General features: G+C 36.3%; 1 protein-coding gene across 6 annotated transcripts in view; it reads right to left on the bottom strand.

The window, feature by feature from the left end:
• The window catches only part of LOC105496640 (protocadherin related 15), a 1,825,405-nt gene that overhangs the window by 1,200,341 nt on the left and 599,938 nt on the right, over window positions 1-25,126 (bottom strand). For 3 of the 6 annotated variants that reach the window (XM_024797557.2, XM_071069552.1, XM_071069554.1), the window contains one exon: window positions 17,759-17,866. The exons of the other annotated variants lie outside the window; for them this stretch is intronic. The gene's annotated coding sequence lies outside the window, so the exon portion shown is untranslated. The remainder of the gene's footprint in view (window positions 1-17,758; window positions 17,867-25,126) is intronic. 6 annotated transcript variants of the gene reach the window in all.

The following is a 25,126-nucleotide window of genomic DNA, read 5'->3' on the forward strand; positions in this document are numbered from 1 at the left end:
ATAAAATGCATTGTGGTATTTTGTAGACTTAAATATATTGAGTTGTATATCAGGAACAAAATATCCACCATGTGTATTTATTTTATTTTATTTTATTTATTTTTTTGAGATGGAGTCTCACTCTGTCGCTCAGGCTGGAATGCAGCGGCATGATCTCTACTCACTGCAAGCTCCACCTCCTGGGTTCATGCCATTCTCCTTCCTCAGTCTCCTGAGTACCTGGGACTACAGGCGCCCGCCACCACATCTGCCTATTTTTTTTTTTTTTCTCTTTGTATTTTTAGTAGAGATGGGGCTTCACCGTGTTAGCCAGGATGGTCTCGATCTCCCAATCTCATGACCCACCCGCCTCGGCCTCCCAACACCACGTCTATGGCCCTGGATAACACTGTAGCCTCCAATGTAAACTGAGTAAGATAAAATTTGGGGGTTACTTTCCTGTTTAATTTTGCTTTAATTTGTATTCATTTTCTGTTTTTTCTTCCTTAGTTTATATATGTATATATAAAACACTTTTTTGTTGTGTTTTGCTTTTTGGTTTCTAACAGAATGCTCGTATTTGGCTCCTTGAACAGTCATTTTGTTTTCTACACATTTCAAACAATTCATCATTTGCTCTGTTTATCAAAAGTCCCTAAGTCACCTTTGTCAAGCATAGGACAACCTAAATATTTAAAATTCAGTATGTTTTGCTTTCCTCTAATGATCTAGAAAACTTCAAGAGCTTTAGGGATTCTGGAAATACATAAATAAAAGATTTATTCTTTTTAAAGTTCTGAACAGGGATAGCACATTATTTTGTTACTTGGAAAAGTAGTAGAAGAAATGTTTAAATAGTATTTATTTTCAAGGTAACTTAATTCAATCCATAATTTGAGTAGATTTTTGATCTTTTCCTTTAGGTAACGAGGAAAAACTGATATTGCCTCCGGAATTGGTGGGTTCTTGGTCTCACTGACTTCAACAATGAAGCCACTTACCCTCATGGGGAGTACTACAGTTCTTAAACATGGTGTGTCTGCAGTTTATTTCTTCTGATGTTCGGACGTGTTCAGAATTTCTTCCTTCTAGTGGGTTCCCGGTCTCACTGGCATCAGGAGTGATTCTGCAGACCTTTGCAGTGAGTGTTACAGCTCACAAAGTCAGTGTGAACCCAGAGTGAACAACACCACGACTTATTGTAACGAGCAAAAGAACAAAGCTTCCACACCTTAGAAAAGGACCCAAGCGGGTTGCAACTGCTGGCTCTGGCAGGCAGCCTGCTTTTATTCCCTTATCTGACACCCCCCCACCCACATCCTGCTGATTGGTCCATTTTACAGAGAGCTGATTGGTCCGTTTTGACGGGGTGCTGATTGGTGCATTTACAATCCTCTAGCTAGACAGAGTGCTAGACAGAAAAGTTGTCCAAGTCCCCACTAGGTTAGCTAGATACAGAGCACTGATTGGTGCATTTACAAACCTTGAGCCAGACACAGAGCACTGATTGGTGTATTTACAATCCCATAGCTAGACATAAAGGTTCTCCAAGTTCCCACTAGACTCAGGAGCCCAGCTGGCTTCACCTAGGGGATCCCACCCCAAGGCTGCAGGCAGAGCTACTGGCCTGTCCTGTGCCATCCACCTGCAGTCCTCAGGTGATGAGACCAGGTGCAGTGGAGCAGGGGGCAGGCACTCATTGGGGAGGCTCTGGCAGCGCAGGAGCCCACTGGGTGGGGTGGGGGAGGCTCGGGCATGGCAGGCTGCAGGTCCCCAGCCCTGCCCTGTGAGGAGGCAGTTGAGGCCCAGGGAGAATTCAAGTGCAGTGCCAGTGGGCTGGCACTGCTGGGGGACCTGGTGCACCCTCTGTAGCTGCTGGCCTGGATGCTAAGCCTCTCACTGCCCCTGGTGGTGGTGCTGGCCAGCCGCTCCGAGTGCAGGGACTGCCCAGCCCATGCCCACCCAGAACTTGTGCTGGCCAGCCAGCGCCACAGGGTGCAGTGTCACAGGGTGCAGCCCCAGTTCCCGCCTACACCTCTCCCTCCACACCTCTTGGCAAGCAGAGGCAGCTGGCTCCAGCCTCGGCCAGCCCAGAGAGGGGCTCCCACATGGCCGTGGTGGGCTGAAGTGCTCCTCAAGTGCCACCAGAGTGGACTCCAAGGCTGAGGAGGCACCAAGAGCAAGGGCTGCTAGCATGTTGTCACCTCTCAATATGAGTACAAAGTTTTAATGTTCAGGAAAGATTAACCTTGTTCTTAAGATAATTATGACAGCTGTGATAGTGTGTCTGGAGTGGCTGCTGCGAGGATGCTGGCTGCAATGTCGGAGGTGTGGCCGGGGCTGCTGGGTTTGCATGCTTCATACAGACGGTGGGAGCCAGGAACAGGTGAGAGCTCTGCACCCTACTGAGTCGGCAGGGCAGGAGGCCACACTAGTGGGTGGAGCAGCAACTGTCCAGTCACAGTCCAGTTTCCATCATCCTTGAACTCTTGGGGGCCCACAGTGAGAACATCATTGATGACTGCTCGGCCAATCTGATGGTGCTTTTTCCAGGTCCCTTTGTGGTCACCCTTGGACAAATTAGCATGCACTTCCTTCATTCTTAGCACATTAAAAACCACAGGCTCAGCTAGACTCAAATACTCTTTAAGACTATCTGGCCGAGGAAGGAGCTATGCACTATGCATCTTCTCCTTTCCTCTCTTCTGAGAGCTAGACACTTGTAGGGACAACTTGCCTGTGGAAAGGAGCTACCCACTCTGGGTCTCCTCTCTGCTGAAAGCTGGACACTCACTGGGACGACCTGCCTGCAGAAAGAAGCTACCCACTGCGAGTCTCCTGAGAGATGTTCTGTTGCCAAGTAAGTCTCTTTTCTCCCTTCCTCACCTTCCAGTTGTTTGTGTGCCTTAATCTTCCTGGATGCAGAACAAGAACCTGGGACATGCCGAATGGTGGAACTGAAATAGCTGTAATACAAACAGGGCTAAAATACCCACCCTCCACACACACACTTGCCACGTTGTGGGTAATGAGAAGGAGAGAGTAGCTGAGGCCCTTCAGGGATTCCAGACCCAGGGGCTCCCCAAGGCATGGCTGTGATACCCTCATTGGGGCTCTGTGGTTCCTGACATCTCCAAGCCTCTAAGCAAAGCTGTGGGTGGTATACCTGTTCCAACCACAGCCTTGCACAGAGCTTGCACCTCTGCTGGCACCTGGAGATGCCCACCCTGCCACAGCCATTCACTCACACAGCCCTCACTGATCCCTACCTGGCACACCCATGGAAGGTGTGGGATCCAGGCTGGTAGCATGAGCCAAACACAGCCTGTCAGGTCAAGTGGGTGGAACGAGGCCAATGAGCCCAAGCAAAACTCAGGCAAAGATGCCACCAGCCACAGAGGTTTCTGGCTGGAAAAGCAATGCCCTAAGGATCCTCTGACAATCATATTGACTGGGGTTTCTCTAAATTACTTTACTTGTATTTACCATTATTAAAATTATGTGATATTTAATTGGATTAAGTAGTAATAAAAAATGTGAGACTTTCTGGTAATTTTTTTGATCCCAAGATGTTTATCACTGATGGACCTTCCTGTGTCTTCACGAAAACAAAGTATGTACAAAAGTCACACTAGCTTGAAGATTCTATTGATGGAAGTTACCTAATTAGTTGTTAGTACTGTATCTAGAAACTGATCTTGGAAATGTGTGATGATACTCTTTTAAATAGCTTAAAAGAAAATATTGTGTGGTTATTCTTCCTTTGTCCCTGTTTTGCTGCATAGTTTTAAAGTGAAAGATTATTTACCTTCATGCTGAATTTCCAAAAACAATATTTGCATTTACCATTTTTTAATGATGAGGAAAAGTTAATTGTGTCACTTGGCAAGTTTGCATTCAACCTATCATATTTTTTAATGCTTTGCTCACAGTAGTTTTACTAGAGTGCTAGCAATTAGACATATGCAAGGAGTAACTTCACCACATTAATACAATGTTTTGCCTAGACACCAAGTCACAGTGTTTTAATTTGTGACATGTGAGAGAGAATGATAGGACTTTCTTCAGTATAAATGTCTTATTAACTATTCCTTATGAGTTCAGTTACAGGACTTTGAGTCCTCTGTCTAAGGAAAGGCAACAACTTCTGGCAAAACTTGAGCATTGACAGCAGCCAAAGCCTTCTCTTCAGACCAGGGAAAAGGTGACAATCAAAATGGACTACTTTCGAGAGACTCAGGGCCAGAAACCAACACTGTTCAGTCCCTGTGGGCCCAAGGACTATTATGGAAGAAGTGGGCATGTGAGATTGTAAGATCAAATTCCAGGGATAAAAGTAGTTCAGAGTTTTTCTATAAATTAAAATTAAAATCAAAAGTACACTGATGCAAGCCAGCATTTAGGTCTCTGTGTCAGAATAACAGAATTTTCTTGGAACATTGATCTGATCTTTAATAGCAAATTTACAAAAGTTATAAAAGTTTTATGAAAATCTTACCTTATGGTCAAACTAATTTCAAATGTGAGGTGGTTTTAATTTTCTTTGAGTTGTATTTATATAGATGTGTTGTTAATATGTATTCCAGTATTGTATGAGATTCCTGAAATTCTGATATGTTTTAACATATGTTGTCAGTAATGATTATCATTATTATTCTAAATTTTTTATATGCCACAGAAATAACCAAACTTTATTGTCAAATGTGTCTGTCCTAAGACTTTTGTTATCCACAATTGTTTTGCTTTGATTCTTCTAAAGAGCAGCTTATAATTAGCTACGGTCCAGGGCTTGCTTCTCTCAGGGAGTTCACGAAAAGGACTCCGGAATGCAGTTTTCTGATAATGTTTGAGATTGTGCCATTAGACTAGAAAGAAAATTTCTAGGACACAAGTTAAAAGGCTTATGTTTTCATAAAGATTCTAACCCAACATGAAGTAGATCAGGAGTTGATTGCATAGAGTGAACTAATGGACGACTGAAATAATATTGAAACATTGCTGATTTTTTTTTTCAGAGTCTAGAGAATTTTTTTCCTTTGAACTATTTACAGCCTTTAACAACTGAGAAGACTATACTTTTGTAAACACAATTTGAAGCATGTTTCTTTCTCTGCCTGATTTCTCCAGAATTCAGAATCTGTGAATATTCTTTATTCAGGACAATGTGGTTGTTTGCATAAGTTCAATAAGAGTATATTTTATGTTATAATAGGACACAATTGTAGGAACTGATTATTTTCCCAGGGCTTTGACTGAAATGTCATGTTTTCAGATATGAGCGGCCTGCTTTGAGAAATTGCTATTAACTTTATAGAGCTGATGAGACCCTCTTAGAAGGACTGGCCTCATACCTTATCTACACATTCTGTTGCAGGGTTTCTGGCCCGTGGTAAGTTGACAATTTCACTTTCTGACAGGTCCAGGCACCTCAAGTTTCTCAAGTTAGGGCCTGGGAGAAAAGGGTTCACTGAATATATGCAGGTATCTGCAGGTGCAGATAGATCCCTGGCTGGGCTCGGGAGGCCTTTGAAGGCCAAGTCTAAGATTCCTCCTGAAAGGTTCCAATGAAGCCAATTGAGGAGAGGTATATAGAAAATGATACTTGCTATATTTTGTGTGAGTAATCAGGCCAAGTGTAATGGGACTGAAGTTTATTTTGCAGGTAGGTTTATCCAGCTGTGATTTGTCTTTGGTGGAAGTAGGGGAATGGAGAGAGAGAAATTGCATTTCAGAAGAAAACTATGTAATTACATTAACTGTTGATTCCCGGGTGGCCAGTGGCCACTCCTGGTATGAAGTTGCCCACAAAGACTCCTCAGCGTAAAGTAGGCAGAAAGATCCACGATGAGATTTCTCACAATTGAGAAATTGGTAAACAGCAATAGGTGGCCTGAAACTGGGCCAATTGTTTCATAGAACTGATGCTTATGGTTTCTTCTGAATAAACATAGAAATTTACCGTCCATGTCTCAAAACTTACATTTGTCTTATCTGAGTTCCCTTCTCGGGAAAACAACTACCAGGCCTCCAGACAGTATCAAAGAATTGAAACTTACCGGATCACAACATCTGGAGACACCAGACCCCTCGCCTATCATGATTGTCTTACCCACCATCTGTTTACTGTTGATCAACTTCTCTCTTGCTTAACCCTCCCTAATTTCTGTTTTCCTGTACATGGTTACATTTCTTCCCTCCTATATAAATAACTAATTTTAGTTCAGTTGAAGAGATGGATTTGATACTGATCTCCTGTTTTCCTCAGCTGTAGCACTTGAATTACTCTCTTCCCTAACAATGACTGGCTTTCTGTGCAGTGAACAGAAAGACCTACACTGAATCTCTGGCATTTTGATAACAACAGTTATAATTTTTATTACCTCTGTATGCTAAGGACAATAACTTTGAAATATGGGGATAGTTCCAGTTTTAAAACAAGAAAAAAAGTGGCAAATTTTTTTTATATCAGGATGGGTAGTAAAATTTGTGTAGCCCCTCAAAAAGAACATATTGGTGTCCCAATGATACAAAACCTTCTGGGACCATGAAAAGGCTGAAATTTTCAGACTTGATAAAAAATGAATAAGATAGTGTTGAAACCATTTTTAGGTTCTATCAATAATAATCAGTGCAGCCAGGGGTGATGGTAAATGCCTGCAGTCCCAGCTAGGTGAAAAGCTGAATCAGCTGAACTTTTTGAGCCTAGAACTTTGAGACAAGCCTGGGCAACATAGTGAGACCCTGTCTCTCAATAATATAATAATAATAATAATAATAATAATAAATGGAGCCTCTTGGTAGAATTCTGTTTTTATCTTGTACTCCAAATTGTCCATTACCCTCCAATATATGGCCATCACTCTCCAATTCAAGAGGAATTATATTTCTACATACATTATCTTCCATAGTAGGTTTTCACATGTTCTAAGATCAATTATTTTAATCAAAAATAAGATAAATTTGAATTCTTTTAGCAGATGATAACAACTTTAAGACATTTTTAATCTCAATTTTATGTTTATCAAGATATTCATTCCAAGGTTCATTTAGTATCTATGTGGATACGTATCCCTCACTAATTGATTTCTGGAGACAAACCATTTTCTGAAGGACTTATCTTTTATTATCTCATAGATTTGTTCTTTTCCAGTCATCCAGCTGCTGCAACTTTATTTTACTTCTCTACTTTGACTTCCACACTATTTTTCTCCATTCTTCTGTAAGTTTATTTATTGTTAACACTCAGTGTCATTAGCACTAATTTTATTCTCTTATTTTCTAATGAACAGTTATAGCAGCATTTCTAAAGCCATATTGATGCAATAACAAAAAACAAATAAAAATTTAATAGATATATAGGGTAAGATTTTTATCAATACTTTAAAATCTAGCTTGATTATCCTGAAGCAAAAACAAAACAAAACAATGGTAACTAGAACAGAACTATTTTGATCTATAAATATTCCATTATCTGCATCATTCAGAGTTGTTTTAATTGATAATATGTATGTATATTTATATAAATACAATGTACAATGTGATGTTATGATCTACATATACGTTGTAGAAAGATTCAATCAAGGTAATTGACTTATCCATCACCATACCAATTTATCCTTTTTTGGGGTAATGAGAATGTTAAAAATTTATCATTTTAGCAATTTTCTAATACATAATACATTCTCATTAATTGTATTAATATGCAGTATAATAGATCACTAAATCTATACCTCCAGTCTAATTGAAACTTTATATCCTTTGATCAATATCTCTGAAGTCCTTATCACTCCTTCTTCTCCCAACGCCAACCCCAGCTTTTGGTTACTACCTTTCTAGTCTATTTCTATGATTTATTAATTTAAATTTCCCTTAATGTATTATTAAGTCATCCACATCAACCACCAAAATAATATTTAATTTAAGTACATAAAACTTTAATTGTTTAAGGGTCATTATAGTTGGTTGTTAGACATGTTTTAACTTGGACATATTTAGGAAATGCAAGGTATAGTTATAAGCTAAAAGGTAGAGGGAACATTGGATTAAGAGTCAAGAGGAATTATATTCCTCTTGGCTCATGGAGGTGGATCCTTCATGGCTTGATACTGTCTTTATGATAGTGAGTTTTCAAGAGGTCTGGTCCTTTAAATATGTATGGCACCTCAACAAACTGTAAGAGCAGCCTGAGGGGCTGAACCCTGCAAAGCCACAGTGGCAGAGCTGCTCAAGGTCTTTGGAGCCCACCCTTATACCAGTGTGCCCTGGATGGAGGACATGGAGATAAAGTAGATTATTTTGGAGCTTTAATATTTAATGACTGCCCTGTTGAGTTTCAAATTTCCATGAGGCCTGTAGCCTCTTTCTTTTCACCTATTTCTCCCTATTGGGTAAACAGGACTGTTTACCCAATGCCTATACATTCCATTTCAATGCTGTAGGTGGGGCCTGGTTGGAGGTGTTTGAATTATGGGGGAAGATCCTTCATGGCTTGGTGCTGTCTTCGTGATACTGAGTTCTGGTCATGTAAAACTGTTCAGCACTTTCCCCCAACACCCACAACTATCTCTACGTCTCTCTCTCTCTCTCTTGTTCTTGCTTTTGCTATGTGATGTGCTTGCTCCTGTTTCATCATCCACTATAATCGTAAGCCTCCTCAGGCCTCCCCAGAAGCAGATGCCACAATGCTTCCTGTGCAACCTACAGAACTGAGAGTCAGTTACACCTCTTTTCTCATAAATTGCCCAGCTTCTGGTATTTCTTCATAGCAATGCAGTAACAGCCTAATACTGATACTAAAACCAATTTGTGAAAGATAGACAGGAAATGAGATTTCCAAGGTGCCTAACTATTACCAATAGCATTATTTGCTAATTTCAAAGAGAAAACATACTTTCACAAAATAGTGTTGTGGCTGTTATCATCTTAGTCAAATTCTCATAAATAACATATTTATATCAGGTCAAATTTGCTTCCTGAGGTAATGTAATATGCAGTTCCCACTAAACTGATAAACTAATATTGTCAAAATGTTTAACATGAACGTAACAGTATTTGAGGTTGGCAAAGTTTTTATCTAGAGGATAGGTAGTAAATATTTTAGGCATTTGAGTCACATACAGTCTATATTGCATATTGTTCTTTTTCTTGTTTTTTTTTTTTTTGTTGTTGTTGTTGTTGTTGTTGTTGTTCCTTTACATGTAAAACTCTTCTTAGTTTGAATGTTGTTTGAAAATAAATCACAGGCTGGGTTTGTCCCACAGGTCATATTTTATTGACTTCTGGCTTGAAAGAATACTTGAAAAACCCTACAAGAAAGTGATCCAACAAATCTAAATTATAATACGTTCTAAAAGACAATCAATGCTTCTTTCTTCAAAATGTAAATGGCCTAAAAATATAAATAAGGGGAGAGGACCGTTTAACCATAAATATGACTAAAGAGACAAAACTAAATATAAAAACCTGCATACTATTCATGAATTTGGATCCTGCTTCAATGATGTTTTATAACTTATAAAAAGCATTTTAGAATATTTTCCTTTATTTCAAAGAAAATATCCATTATTTCAAAAAATGTTAGTAAAGTAGTGATTACTTCCCAGTATTTCTTAATATTAGCAAAACACTACATCATCTGAATAAATATTTGCCACATATTTGAAAGTCTATGACTGCTCAGTTTAAATAGTAAATTTCAAAATGCCTAAAGTTGCAAATCTGGACTACTCAAGACAATAGTCTACTTGAGAACTGGATAATTTATGCATAGATATTCCACTGATATATTCTGGAGCACCATGTAGATAAATCTCTGAAAAAAAAATTTCTCAGTCTTCTCTTTATGTTTAACTCTATGGGCACATGTCAGTAATGAGCTTAGTGTCACTAATCACAGAAGTAGGATGTGTAAGCAGAATCTTGAGATCAGTTGGATCATTTCCTGTGGGAATTTATAAGGACATGTTGCTCCTTTATTTTCTTTTCTTGTATATGAATTACTTGATACAAGTTTGTATAATTTAAATATTTGCTCAATCCTCTGCACTCCTCTGTTCTCTCACTACAGCCCAAAGAAAGATGTACATTGGTCTTTGTAAGATGAGTGATTATGTGATTCAGCCCTGCTAACTGCAGTATTTGTAGGGTGGCAGAGTAACTATTTCAAACTCAAAGTCATTAAAAATATCATCGGATATCTAACTGACTTAGGGCATAATACCCCCAGCAACAAGTAAATCAGTGGAGATAAAGGCATTTAGGCCTCCAGTTAACCCTTGCCAGCTACTAAAACCGAAGAACCACCTTTCATATATTGTCATTGTGTTAGTGATTAGTCAAATAGTTTATGAAAAGGTGTACATAGTTATTTGGAATAAATAAATGCTGAAATTACTAAACATCAACAGCTACAGTGGTTACTGCTACCCATTCCTTGATCTTCATTAAAAAAAAAAAAACCCTCATGATTCATATTAGTAGAAAAGGTGTTTCTGATGAATTGTCAACCTTAGATCCTCCATACTTGTCTCACTCTGGAAGAAAACAACAAAGACCTCCAAACATCAAAATAATTCTGTATAATCCGGTGCTTTGTAAAATAATATGTACACAAACACCCACTCAGAACCACATATAAAACAAAGCCTTCCTTTAAATTATGACAGACCTTTTCAAACTTCATGTTATCCCTCTAGCAATTTTTAATATAGCATCAACCTTAACAGAAACAGTCTTGTGTTATGAAGACAAGAATTATTTCCTGAATTTTTTTCTTAATTGCAACACAGATATGTGGTGTGTGTGTGTGTTTGTGTGTGTGCCAAGTGGCAATGGAAATTTATAATTAGGATACAGTAAGGAAAAGTTTGAAGGTTATAATACTTGAAAGGATAACAGCGTTAACAAGACTAGATACTTTTTCTGCTTTTACTACCCTAAGAAGAATAAGGGCTTTAGTAAAAGCCATCTACCACCAAAATGTTAGGATTATAAAATATTTTATTGACGACAGTTGTAAAGTTAGAGAAAATTCATAGAAGCCACATTCATTTATCGAGACTGTGAGCAAAATTAATAATTATTATTATCTTTTATGATTCCTTTTTATGTATAATTTCAATTTTTCATTAATGGTCATTTTATATCTCATCATTTTTCAGATTCTTTACAAAAATTATTATTATTTAAGTGTCACCTGCTCCAAGACTAAAAGAAATAGCTCTATTAATAAGCATGAAAAGAAATCTAGTTTAACTTTGCAATTAAAAACTAAAGAGTGAAACAGAATCCTTGATTAACAACCAAAATTTCTCATTTTGTTTACAGCAAAAATGATTAATTGTCTTCTAATGGGTAAATCAATACTTCGCTTAATTGTATCTGTTTCTCAGAATTGCATACCTCTAGTTCATTAACTCTTCTAAACAGCATCCTGCCTTGGAAAACTGCACAAAATGTGTTGATGTTTCTTTTAAAGTCTTGATAAATCTTGTATTCTCTTTGTCTTAATCAGTCTTTCACTAAGTCTGCATTACTAACAATACATGTCTAGCGTTTTAGTATTCTGATACAGTTTATATAAATAATAGGAGAAAAAAAATGAGAAGACTATTGTTCAGGACCTTATAATAGCAATAAGCCTAGCAATGGACCAATCACTCATTACAGAAACCAATTATGCACCATAAAGTCTAAGAAGATTGTACAATCTGAAGTAAAAAAAATAAAAAAGGGAGAAATAATAAATAAATGAATACCTTGATGGAGTTTTCCAGTATGCAGATAGACTAGGGGGCTATTATCCATTAATTTAACAAATATGCAGAGAGGCCTGACTATGTGATTGGCTAACATAAGTAGCAAAGAAAGGCAAAGCCTCTGAGCTCATGGAAATTACTTTCTAGTGGGTGATTTAAACAATAGAGAAACCCATCAATAATTTAATGAGATAAATTCATTTAGAATAAGTGCTATAAAGATAAAGAGGGACTTTGGGTAGGAGGCATAATGTAAATTTGGCTTGCAATGAATAGCTCTCTGAGGCAGTGGTATGTCAACTGAGGCTGACCTGAATGACAAGAAGTCAACCATGTCATTCAGGCTGAGATGACAACAGGTCCAAAGTCTTTACACAGAAACAATAATGGTACAAATAAAAACAGAAGGAGGGCAGTCTTGTTTATGCATGGCAAATGCAGGGAAGAGACTCATAATCATTTTACCATTATTATGTTTTCAACTCTTCTGTTATTTCTTTGGAAAGTATTATGTGTGTAGTGAATAAGACTTTAGCTTCTTTCTTTAACTGGATGAAATTAAGTGTGATTTCATATCTTCTATTACTCTTGGATAATGTAAAATTTACTGTCATTTTTGAAGCATACAATAATTCGGTGAGATTCTTATACCTGGGTTCTCGGTGGTTCCTACCGGATTGCCCACTCTTTCAGTTCACTCCTTAAGGTCCAGTTACATATACAGGTATATGGGGCACCAGTATCTCTGTCAAGTCCGGAAACCTGTTGCTTGGTTATAAAAGGTAGATATTCTACAGCCATTTTTGTTGACCACTAACCCTAGGTTTCTTAATCTCCATGGAACACAGCACACACACACACACACACACACACACACACACACACACACACAAAGGCATTTATATCACAATCCATCTCATATTATACCATCTCTCTAGTCTCTGGACTCTTTCTCCTTTTCAGGTTGTTGTTAGCAATAGTGCTTCCTTTGTTCTCTTCTTTCATAGCAAAACCCATTCAAAAACACAAAAGCCAGAAATACAAGATTAATACTTTCAACCCTAAAGAATATTGCTCCCTTGAATCAACAAAGTACAAAGAAACTACACAATTTTTGAAGAGGAATAACCGAAAGAGGACAAAAATAAATCAAGAGAGTAAACACAAATATCTCAAAAGGTTTTCTTGTTACACACACACACACACACACACACGCATATACATGAATTTTACAGAACTATGATATAATGAATGCAGGAGATGGAAAAAGATATAACTACACATACTGAAAAAAAATGTTAAATTTATTAAAAGTGGACAAAGTGGAGAAATTGCCAGAAAATGTATAATTAAGATTCCAGACATAAGGAAACATACAAATGACCAAATGATCGGTGCTTCTGCTTCTAAAATTGAGACAGAATATAAGCTTAAAGCAAAGCTGCTTAAGAAATTATGAAATTAAAATATGGAAGACATTTCTAATGTCAAATATACTTAGCCATGGAAATTAGTTAATGAAACTGCTATGGAGTCTTTTATTAAACGGAAAACTAAGGTCTCTTCTAATTGTGATTGTGTTATTCTCAATCCCTGATACATAGATTTATATAGACGGACTTCTAGGTTGTTTGACTTAAGATTTTACATACTTTAAATTATTCATGGTTTAAAAATGAAAAAAAAATTGAAACATAAGAATTATAAGACATTTTCATTTTCCTTCAATTTTTCAATTTAAACAAAACAGACACAATACCTGGGAAATAATGGGGAAGAAATAGAGCTATATTAATAGGTCATGATGTCAATAAGAATAGTGGAAAGACAGAATGCAATTTCAAAGAAAATTTTAAAGATTGAAATGAAAAAAAAGGGATCAAGAAAATGATGATGAAGAGTCGTATTACAGATTAACTCAAAAAATGGCATGATAAGGGCTTGAGCCACTGTGTATGAACAACATACTAATACAGATGTAGCACTCAAAACTAAGATGAGAAATCAATTTTCGATGCCTCCAGAACATCCAAACAATACTAAATCTTTTGGTACATTTCTGACATCAGGAAGAGCCAATTAAAAATCGCCTCTTGAAAACCATTTCTCCATTGGCACGAAGTATATTTCTGAAGCCAATTTTGGGAAACACCTCCATCTTCCTTGTAGGTCTTAATTTTTCTGAAAGTTACTTTGTATTGTATCTCTTCCTCTTTTATTTAAAAATAATCAAGTTGATACTTATTAACTACTTTATTTCTTGATTTATTATTCATAGATATGAAGGTTATGCTTGCAGTCATAAAAGATATGATATTAAAATTATTGTGTGGTCATTTAAGAACTCAGTCATAGAAATTTTGAGAATACAGTATTGCAATACATATAATTGTTTTCTAAAATGTTCAAAGTTAGGAAATTTGATTATAACAGCAATTTAAAAATTAGATATTTAAAAAAAATGTTTAAGATCTGTTTTGCCAGGTTTTATTGTCAAAAGGTAATTTAGCTATCTAACTGTGGTCATATCTTTCTCCTCTATAGAGCCAATGTTTCAAAATTTGTTTTCACTTAGTGATTCCATTTCCTCAGCTCTAATATAGTTGGTAGCCTACTGTGCCCAGTGAAAACATTCCACATCAAGGTCATCAAATGTCTTCTGTATTTCTAAATTCAATGGTGCTTTATAAAATTGTCGTCTTGAGCTTTCTTCAGTTTTTGTGAGAGCCACTCACTATTTCTCTCTGAAACACTTTTCTTTGCTTCCACTAAACCATGTCTTTTTATTTATACCTTCTAAATTTCTGACTCCTTTGAAGATGAATTTACTCATAACAACCATTAAATTTTAACATATGTCAAGACAGTGCAAGGCCCCTTTATCTTTCCTCTTCAGAATCTCTCCTTAGAAAAAGGTAACCATAAAGTTGACATTTGCATGCGTATCTTTTCAATGTATGGCTCTAGTCCAGACTTTTCTTTTAAACTAAGTACCAATATAACCAACTGCCTATTAATCATCTCTTTGCATGTGTCAAAATTACTTCAAGCTCAATATATCCTACATTCAAACATAATTTATCTCCTTCTGGGAATCAAATTATCTCCAGAGTTCTCAAACATCATGGTTGGGATATTACGCATTTATTGCCCCCAAGCTGAAACATAGGAATCATATTTGATAACTTCCACATCTTTATTAAATTTCTCACTAAATCCCTTTGATTTTACTTTCAAACTACATCTCACAAATCCATCCATGTGTTCTCTGTCTACATTTCCCATCTGAATGTGGCCTTTCACATGAGATATGAAACTGCACCCTAATGGGCAATTCTTCATCATCTATTAGCTCCACCAAGAGTTCTGTGCAGGGTACCTGAAAAAATATTTTGAAAATGCAAATTTGGATATGTGTTGCCCATTTTTCCTAAGATAAAAAAACACAATTCTTATCAAAATCTAAAATTTCTGCAAGAATTGGCACCTGGTTATCACACCAGGCAATTTGAACCTCTTTTTCTCTCTCAATTACTGTGTTCCCACCACTCTGACCATGATTTATCTCACATCAGGACATCTGCCTTTCCCTTAACTCAGAATATTTCAGCAACCCTCCTCCCTCTCCCTCTGCTTAGTAAACTGCGGTACCTAACACCGACCTCGATTCAGTGATCCTGGAAATAATTTCAACTCTCCTTGTGACGTGCTTCCTTATATACCCATGTTTTTATTTAAATAAATTATTAATGTATAATTAAATTGTGGTGTGACTATTCAATTAACATCTGTCTTTCTCACTAAATTGCAAGATTCATGAGGCCAAATTCAAGACGTTTGCTTAACACTTTATCCATAGGAAATAAAATAGTGCTTGGTTCCAAATAGGTACTTAAACATTTTAAAATCAGTGAGTATGCAAATGAATAATAAATTGAATGAATGAATATAAAATTTCAACCCTAGAACAGTATTTTCAAACTATTAATTATATTCCTAAAATTTAGGCCACTTTAATCTCATTGAATCTTCTATTCTCTATGAATTCAATCTCACCATTGAAGTTTCTTTTAGATTCTAGCATTCATTTAGGTATTGCGATATAAAAATACACTGAACAGTTTATAATACAAAATTAGTTAAGGCAAAGACAAAAGAAACTATATACTACCATTAAAATATGTTTACATTTTTGCATAAATGAGAAAGTAGTTCTGTGTTTTAAAAGTCGACTGGATAATACTAACTCTCTCAAAAGAAGGAAAACACCTTGAGATTTTCTTTTTTATAATTACAAAGTGGAACTTTAATAGCAATAACTTGTGCTACAACTTGTTTAAAAGAAAAATAAACGTGTCTATTATAGGGAAAAAATTAGGTGATGTGCAATGCATAAACTTACTTCTTCGGCTTTGCTAATTGTGGCACCACTCTTACAATATTTGCAGTCATTTTCTATGGGCCTCACTTTCCACTTCTCTGGGGAAAAATAATTACATTGCAAATGGCAAGTTCTGCTCTTATTTGCAAAATATATAAAGAAATGATGCTTATAACTAGACCAGAGAGCTGCTTTGCAATAAAACATTTTTTGTATTACTGAGCAGCACTTCTATACAGTGAAAAAATGAAAAGATCAGAGAAATAAAAATATATTTTAGAACATGTTATATTCATTTTGCTACAAGCTACAATGCAAAATATATAGTCTTGTCTTTCTAATTCTTTGAATAACAAAGAAATCAGCATATTGATTGTAATGAATAAAAAAATGTTTCTTCAGACTACTCTGATCAGATACCTTACCAGAGACACAGGTTACTTTACTATATTTAATAACTGCATAACTGTGAAAATACATTTTAATTGAAATTAGTCCTCCAAGAATCATACTATATAAAATGTTTCTTTTATAAGAAATACTTAAAACTATTGTGTCTCCATGTCCTCAGTTCCACTGTGTCAGATAAAAATTTTCTCAATTTAATATTGTCTATCTCTGGCTAGGCACAGGGCTCATGTCTGTAATCCCAGCACTTTGAGAGGCCAAGGCAGGCAGATCACTTAAGGTCAGGAGTTCAAGAACAGCCTGAGCAACATGATGAAACACAATCTCTACTAAGAATACAAAAATTAACTGATTAGCTGGATTAGCTTGATGTGGTGGCAGGTGCCTGTAGTTCCAGCTACTTGGGAGTTTGAGGTGGGGGCATCACTTGAGCCCAGCTATTTGGGAGGCTGAGGCTGCAGTGAGCCAAGATACCACCACTGTACTCCAGCCTGAGTGATACACACACACACACACACATATATACACATACATATATACACACACACATATATATACACACACACGTGTGTGTATATATATACACGTGTGTGTGTGTATGCATATATAGTGTGTGTATATATATATATATATATATATTTTTACTGGCCATGAAAGATTATAAATAAATTTTAAATATACATTTAAAATCTATTTAGTCTATGTCTTCTTTCTTGGACAGTGGGCTCCGTAGAGAACACATTTGCTGTCTATCTTCTACCACAGGGACTTATTCTACCTCAATGCCTCACTAAACTCATTTACATTATTTATTCATTATAGAGACACAATGCCTGGCAAACACAGACATACTTTTACAAAATACAATCAACCCACTTTTCCCAGCAGTGTATTTAGGAGGTGGGTTTGAGTACTGAGCGCTGTTCAATGTACTTAGGAAGTTCAGTCAAAAATAAGCAAAGATAGGTCCAATTGCTGGGTCCTTGGCAAGATTATGTTATATGGTCTACCTTTACTCACAAAGAGAGTGTCGGTTATGGTCCTGGCAGAAACCAGAAAGTCCACTAAAACTGGGTAATTTGTGAAGAGTTTAATACAGTAACTATCTGAAAGATTTGGACAGAGAATGAGGAAACCACAGGGGAAGGTTGTTTCCTGCATCTAGTAACAGTGTCCCAGTTCTGATTGTCCTGCAGCAGATGCGCTTGGTGCCTTTTATGTTCCCTTAACCTACCTCTGATTTCAGCTTAGGGATGCTTGACAGTTCTGTGCATACTGCAACCCCTCTTCATTTGTGTTTTGGAATTTTTCAGAAGCCACAGGAGATCTATGAGGGTAAAAACTGTATAGAAGAGCAGGAGAGTTAATATTCCAGAATAAATGGGGTGGGCTGGGAATTTGTAAGTACCTAATGCTTTCCATCTTTCAGACAGAAAAATCCAGAGGAATATTCTACATGGTTCCTTAGAAAGTTCTCAGCAGACTTCAACTCTAGTTGACCAAATTTTAACCACCTCAATAACCATTTAAAAAAAAAAAAAAGACTGTGGGTACACACTAGGTGAATATATTTATGGAGAACATGAGATATTTTGATATAGGCATACAATGCATAATAATCACATCAGGGTAAATTAGGTATTTAGCACCTCAAGCCCTTATCTTTTCTTTGTGTTAAAAACAATCCAATTACACTCTCCTAGTTACTTTAAAATGTACAATACATTGCTGTTAACTGTAATCACTCTTTTTTGTTATCAAATAATAGATCTTATTTATTCCGTCTAACTATATTTTGTACCCATTAACCATCCACTCTTCCCTAAAACCCATTACCTTCCCCAGCCCCCGGTAACTGGCATTCCACTCTCTATCTCCATGAGTTCAATTGTTTTAATTTTTAGCTCCCACAAATGAGTGACAACATGCAAAGTTTGTCTTTCTGTGCCTGGCTTATTTCACTTAACCCAGTAATCATCATAACCATTTCTGCAAATGACAAGATCTCGTTCTTTCTTGTGGATGAGTACTTCATTGTGTATATGTGCCAGATTTTCTTTATGCATTCATCTGGTGATGGACACAGGTTGCTTCCAAATCTGGGCTATTGTGAACAGTGTTGCAATAAACATGGAAGTGTGGATATCTCCTCAATATACTGATTTCCTTTCTTTTGGATATATATTGAACAGTGGGATTGCTGGATCATATGAACCATATAATCCAGTAACATACATTTTATTGGTTTTCTCTTCTGTCTTGTCTTGATGATTCTGGGATAATTTCTAATAAACTCCTTCTACTCATGTATTTCTCAACTCTTCAAGGGAGAAAAAAATAGTATACACCCCTAAGCCCTAATAAGTAAGAATATAAACTAGTTACAAGAACTCTCTCTCTCTCTCTCTCTCTCTCTCACACACACACACAGACACACACACACACATACAGAGAGAGAGAGAGAGAGAGAGAGAGAAAGAGCGAGAGAGAGAACTGAGTGCAGAAAGCTATCAGATAGAAGTTCTAACATTAGTCAAAGAAGGTATGTGCATGCATCTATCACAAAGAGAAAAAAGGGAAATGGACACCCCAAATTTACTTTCTTCCTTTTCTTAAGACTGCTGGCATTACCTGTTGGCTGAATCAACTAAATTTCAAAAGACCGGAAAACGCATTTGTGCAGTTCCTACAAATCGGCCACAGAAAAAAGGAGGAAATAGAACACTTCCATTCAGCACAATGCAGAAATCTACGTTCCAAACCCAAATTAATCATGCCTCCTTCTAGTCTCTCCCATAACTCTTCCTTTCTTGCTGTTCTAATATAGTTTAACCCACATGATGATACTAATGGGAGTGTATTATATGTGGTAAAATATAGTTTGGAAAAATAACACAGGATCCTCCCATCTATATATGTTGGGCAACTTTTTCCTGTTTTATGAATGCACTAAAGTTCAATATTCTCTAGAGATTAAAGAAGAAATAATTGCTAATTAAAATAATAACTGGAAACATTTCTGCCATCAAAAATACATTTTGTTGCCTGACAGTGAAATATATGGATGCTTAAATCCAAATATGTAAGTCACATGTATTATTGAATAAGCATGTTCAACAGTAGAATATCCTCTATATGCCCAAGAGAAATTATACAATAATATGTCTCTGGAGCTTTAAGTATTCAATAAATTATTATCTAGTGGCTACAATATGTAAGCTTTGACTTTGAGGAAATATAAATATATAACATACAGTAATCTTTTTTTTTTTTTTTTTTTTTTTTTTTTTTGAGAGGGAATCTCGCTCTGTCGCCCAGGCTGGAGTGCAGTGGCCGGATCTCAGCTCACTGCAAGCTCCGCCTCCCGGGTTCACGCCATTCTCCTGCCTCAGCCTCCCGAGTAGCTGGGACTACAGGCGCCCACAACCGCGCCCAGCTAATTTTTTGTATTTTTAGTAGAGACGGGGTTTCACCATGGTCTCGATCTCCTGACCTTGTGATCCGCCCGCCTCGGCCTCCCAAAGTGCTGGGATTACAGGCGTGAGCCACCGCGCCCGGCCTAACATACAGTAATCTTTAAGGACAATTATAATGGGGTAGTATACCTCCAAAGGTCTATTAGAGGTGAATAAAAACTCAGTGGTCTATAAACTAATTGTTCTGTGTTCGGTAGTGAGATGACGGGAAAAATGTTCCTGCAATTATCAAACTTTAATTATATATCAGTGGTCAGCTGACACTCTTAGCTCTGAATTAGCCAACATTTATTGTTAGCTCTCATATAATGGCCAAATTAATGTATTAAAAAACCCTCAAAGTAAGCATCAATTTAATATTTATGTTTGTACCCCAAAACAGCAGTACAGACTAGAAATTGGGAATGTGACAATTTATTTTGAAATAAACCGGAAGTAAGAATAAATTTGCCTTGAAGAGTAACCAATTTTAATCTATCCATTAACCTATTGATGTTGAGAGGCCAGTAATATTTTAAGATTAATTTTGCATTGTAGTATAATCTGGAAAAAATCAATGTGAAAAAATTGATCTGTGATGAACATTTAGGGAATCACAGTTGTCCTTCAGTACAAAGAGGGAGGGTTGATTCTAGGACCATCACAGATACCAAAATTCATGGATGCTTGAGTCATGGATATAAAATGGTGTTGTATTTGCACCTAACCTATGCACATTCTCCCTTATACTCAAAATCTTCTCTAGGTTATTTGTAATACCTAATACAATGAAGACATTTTGTAATTAATTGTAATATTCTATTCTTATTTGTATTATTTTATATTGTTGTATCATTATTTTTTATTGTTCATTTTCAAGTATTTTCAATCCGTGGTTCATTGAATCAGCAGATGTGGATCCCAGGGATACTGAGGCATAACTGTACTGCAATAGTCTATGAATAAGGAAATAAATGTGTCTGAATGAGGACAAGGTAGGGGATAAAGAAAAGAAGCACTATTTGAAGAAACTTTTTAAAGAAATGAAACAATTGTTATCTCTAAAACTTTTAGGTTTGGAAGTCAAGTGCTTTATAAAAATAGAAGTTAGAATAATGTGATAAATATCTTTTGTTTTTCAAGAGCAGCGAGGACATTTTGTTGACATTGAGGCTAGATGTTGTGGAATTCCCAAATTATTTTATCACAGTGATAAAATATATACTTCATATTGAATAAAATACTGTGGATTTCTCTAGTGTATCTTAGAATATAATAGATGGCATAATTTAATGTAGTTTTCTTTTCTCAGCAGAAAACATCCATTATCAAGTGTCATAACAAAAACCATAATGCTATCAATTCACAAGATCCCATAAGTAATTTTATTCTTTTAATTGTATTCAAAAATATCTTATTTTGCAGCTCTTTATCACCTTTAAATAAATGCTCTAAATCTTTTTTTATTATAAGATTACATTATCAATCTAACACAAAGTCATGAGATTTTAAAGTTGTATATGACCTAATAGTCAATTCCTTCTTATTACAAACAAATACATTTATTTCCACTGAACTTATACTACATCAAGAAGTTAATGCAATAAATTCTAATTCCTAAGTTTAAACATTTACCCAGAATTTACATGTAGATATTTAACTCTCTCACTTCAAACATAATACAACATTTGATCTCATGTGTTTTTGTTTGTTTGTTTGTTTTTTGTTGGTTTAACAAGCCACCTTTATCTTTTAGAGGCAATTCTCCATGGTTCTCTTGCATTTTACATGACTTTCAAATGAGACATGGACTATCCTGTTTTTTCCTTAGATTTTTTCAAGTTCATTTTCATAGCAAACAGCTTAAAGAGAGAAAATAGTGGTTCACTCCATACTTACTCCAGGCATGCTTATTCTCCAGTATAGTAATAAAAATGTTTCCCTTGGGAGCACAGGACAGCCATGCCAACTGCCCATTATAAAAGACTTGAGTTCCCTCAACTCAGGGTCTAGTCCTGTAACAAACTGCACTGTGTGCAAGTGCCACCTGGCCCTCTTCATGTTAACTTTTAGAAACTGGGACTTGGAGAATCACACAAAAGTTCTGATGCCGTAACTCCTGCTGTACTAAGAAATAAACTGCCCTTTTCCCCTGACCCAGGAATCCTGCATCTGTTGCCAGTAATCATGAAACTGTGGCCAACTAATTTGTCAGTCTGAAAGTAGAGCAACACCTCATACCCTTCAGAGTTCTTGGCACTTCTTCTCACTTCCATAAATTAATCCAGTCTTAAAAGCCTAAATCTAAAGTCATCTGTAATAGCATATTGAAGTGGAATTATTTCTGTTTCAACACTCAACACAATGTCAGTAGAATAGATATTAAGAATAAAAATAACCATAAGACAAACATAAATTGCATTACTAGAAGGGAAGTAAAAGAAAATCTTTACTACTCTTGAACCCCAGCCAAATCAAGGTAACAGAAAGAAGTCACAAAAGAGCTATGTCATTTTTGGAAATTTTCAACAGAGTAAGTCATACTGAGTGTCTTTATTTCTTCTCAAAGAGTAATGGATTTTCTCTCTCTCTCTCTCTCTCTCTCTCTCTCTCTCTATATATATATATATATATATATATATATATATATACACACACACACACACACACACACACACACACATATATATACGTGTGTGTGTGTAATTATGCATATGTATAATTTCTTATCCTTCTTCCACTCTTCCTATAATATTCAGTTAATAAATCTGAATAAGCTTTGATTCAAGCACTTTTATTGAGCACTTACTATGCCAATACTCCATGCAAATAACTTAGGGAAACAGAGAGAATAAATAATCCCTTTCTACAAACAGCTGATGAGGGGATTTGAGCATGTAATAGTAATTAATTGAAACACACATTGTAGTAAATGCTGAAAAGATGGATTAATATAAAGTAATGAGAATGCAAAAAAGAGAAGACTTGATTTCACCTGGAAGATGGATGCTAATTTTTTAATGGGCTTTGAAAGCATTGATTAAATTTTAAATGAATATGTTGTAATAGGAGAGAAAGACAAGCAAAACAAAGGGAAAAACAGATATATGGTTAAGGAATTTATTTGATAATCTATTGCTACACTTTTTTATTTATCCTTAGATCATTTTGTGAAAGGTAAATAAATCTTGGGACCCCAAACTCATTAAGTCAGAGCGAAAAGTCAAGCTGGGAACTGGGTCACACAAATCTGCATTCGCCTTTTCATTCCTAAATAAGATGGCTACAAGATGAAAAGATATACACCTCCCTCATATTTTACAGATGAGAAAATTCTAGTGGGCTCCCAGACCTTAACTGTAAAACTTTTCTGTTAAAATTCACCATGACAATGTAAACTGATACCTTATCTTTGCAGGTGCATAGGACAGAACTCAAAGTCATCTCTCTGCCCACCTGACACAAATGTGTATCTGACTGTTCCCCTTGCCCCACTGTCTATCTTACCTTATATAAAAATGCAGACTCACTGAACCAGACAAAGGCATAAATGACTATTGCGCCCTACCCAGCTCTTACATGAAAATTGTTTACTTCTCAATATCCTGCCATTTCCCTTTTAAATTTGGAGCCCTCAAAATCATCTTCAGAGAAAAGCGTAGACCTGTCTCCCAGGTGTGTCCTTAACTTTGGCAAATAAACATCCTGAAATGATTGAGATTTGTCTGCGTCATTGTTCTTGATTGACAATGTCAACATTCTTCTAACGGGCCATTCTTTATATCTAACCTCCTTCGTTCAATCGGTCTTGTTACTCTTCCACCACATATTTGTTACTAAACCATCACTTTCTGGTATTATTTTTCTCCAAAAGACTTAACATGATGTTTCTCTGATGGGGGACATTTAGAACCTCACAAAATGACTTCCCTCTTTAGCTTTCTCACATTAACTACTGTTATTTTCCACCAAAAAGTTACTGAATACAATGTACAAGTTTGAAAGTTTTATTGGAAGTAAGAAGGGATGGAGAGGAGCAAGTCCCAATGGTAAGTTATAGGATGTGTTTGGGTGTCTTTCTCTCCATCATCTTTCAGAATTCTTTGAAGGTTTCCTCAACCATATTTTTCCCTGATTACCCCTGAAAGAAGTGAGTCTTGCCCTTTAGAATATATCCATAATATGTTAAAATAAAACTTTAAAATCTCAAATCAAAGTATAGATATTTTTATTTCAAAACAATAGCATAAATATCTGGTTGTTGATGTAGATGCCGGGTTCATGGGCAAGTTCAATTTGTGAAAATCCAGTAAGTGATGTAAATCTGTGTACTTTTCTATATGTATCTTGGACATCAATTAAAAACATACTGTCACTTGTGAAGAAAGGCACATTAAGAAGTAATAAATGGGTCTGCATATTTGCTAACTGTTCTTTTATTATAGTAAATTTGTTTCAATCAAGGCCATTTAACCCAGAAGAACCTGAGAACATTATGTTAAATGAAATATGCCAGGCACAAAAAGACACATACCTCATAATCTCAGTCACACAGTGGAATCTAAAAAAATTGATCACGTAAACGTAGAGAGTAGAATGATAGCTCCCAGAGGCTTGGGTAGTTAGTGGGGCAGGGAAATGGGGAGGTGCTGGTCAATGGATGTATCAAGTTAGATAGGAATAATTTTTGAAAATATCTATTTTACAGCAAAGTAACTATAATTAGTAATGATATATCATATTATTCAAAAAGGTAGGCCAGGCTCGGTGGCTCCTGCCTGCAATCCCAGCACTTTGGGAGGCCAAGGCAGCCAGATCGCTTGAGATCAGGAGTTCAAGACCAGCCTGGCCAACATGGTGAAACCCTGTCTCTACTAAAAACACAAAAATTAGCCGGGCATGGTGACACATGCCTGAAATCCCAGCTGATTGGGAGGCAGAGGTAAGAGAATCACTTGAATCTGGGAGGCAGAGGTTGCTGTGAACCAAAATCATGTCACTGCATTCCACCCTAGGTGACAGAGCCAGACTGTCTCAAAAAAAAAAAAAAAAAAAGGAAAGAGATATTATGTATTCTTACCACAAAAATGCAAATCATGTGTGGTACTGCATTTGTTAATTAGCTAGATTTAACCAGTCCAAAGTAT

Source organism: Macaca nemestrina, chromosome 9, assembly GCF_043159975.1.
Source record: "Macaca nemestrina isolate mMacNem1 chromosome 9, mMacNem.hap1, whole genome shotgun sequence".
NCBI lineage: Eukaryota > Metazoa > Chordata > Mammalia > Primates > Cercopithecidae > Macaca > Macaca nemestrina.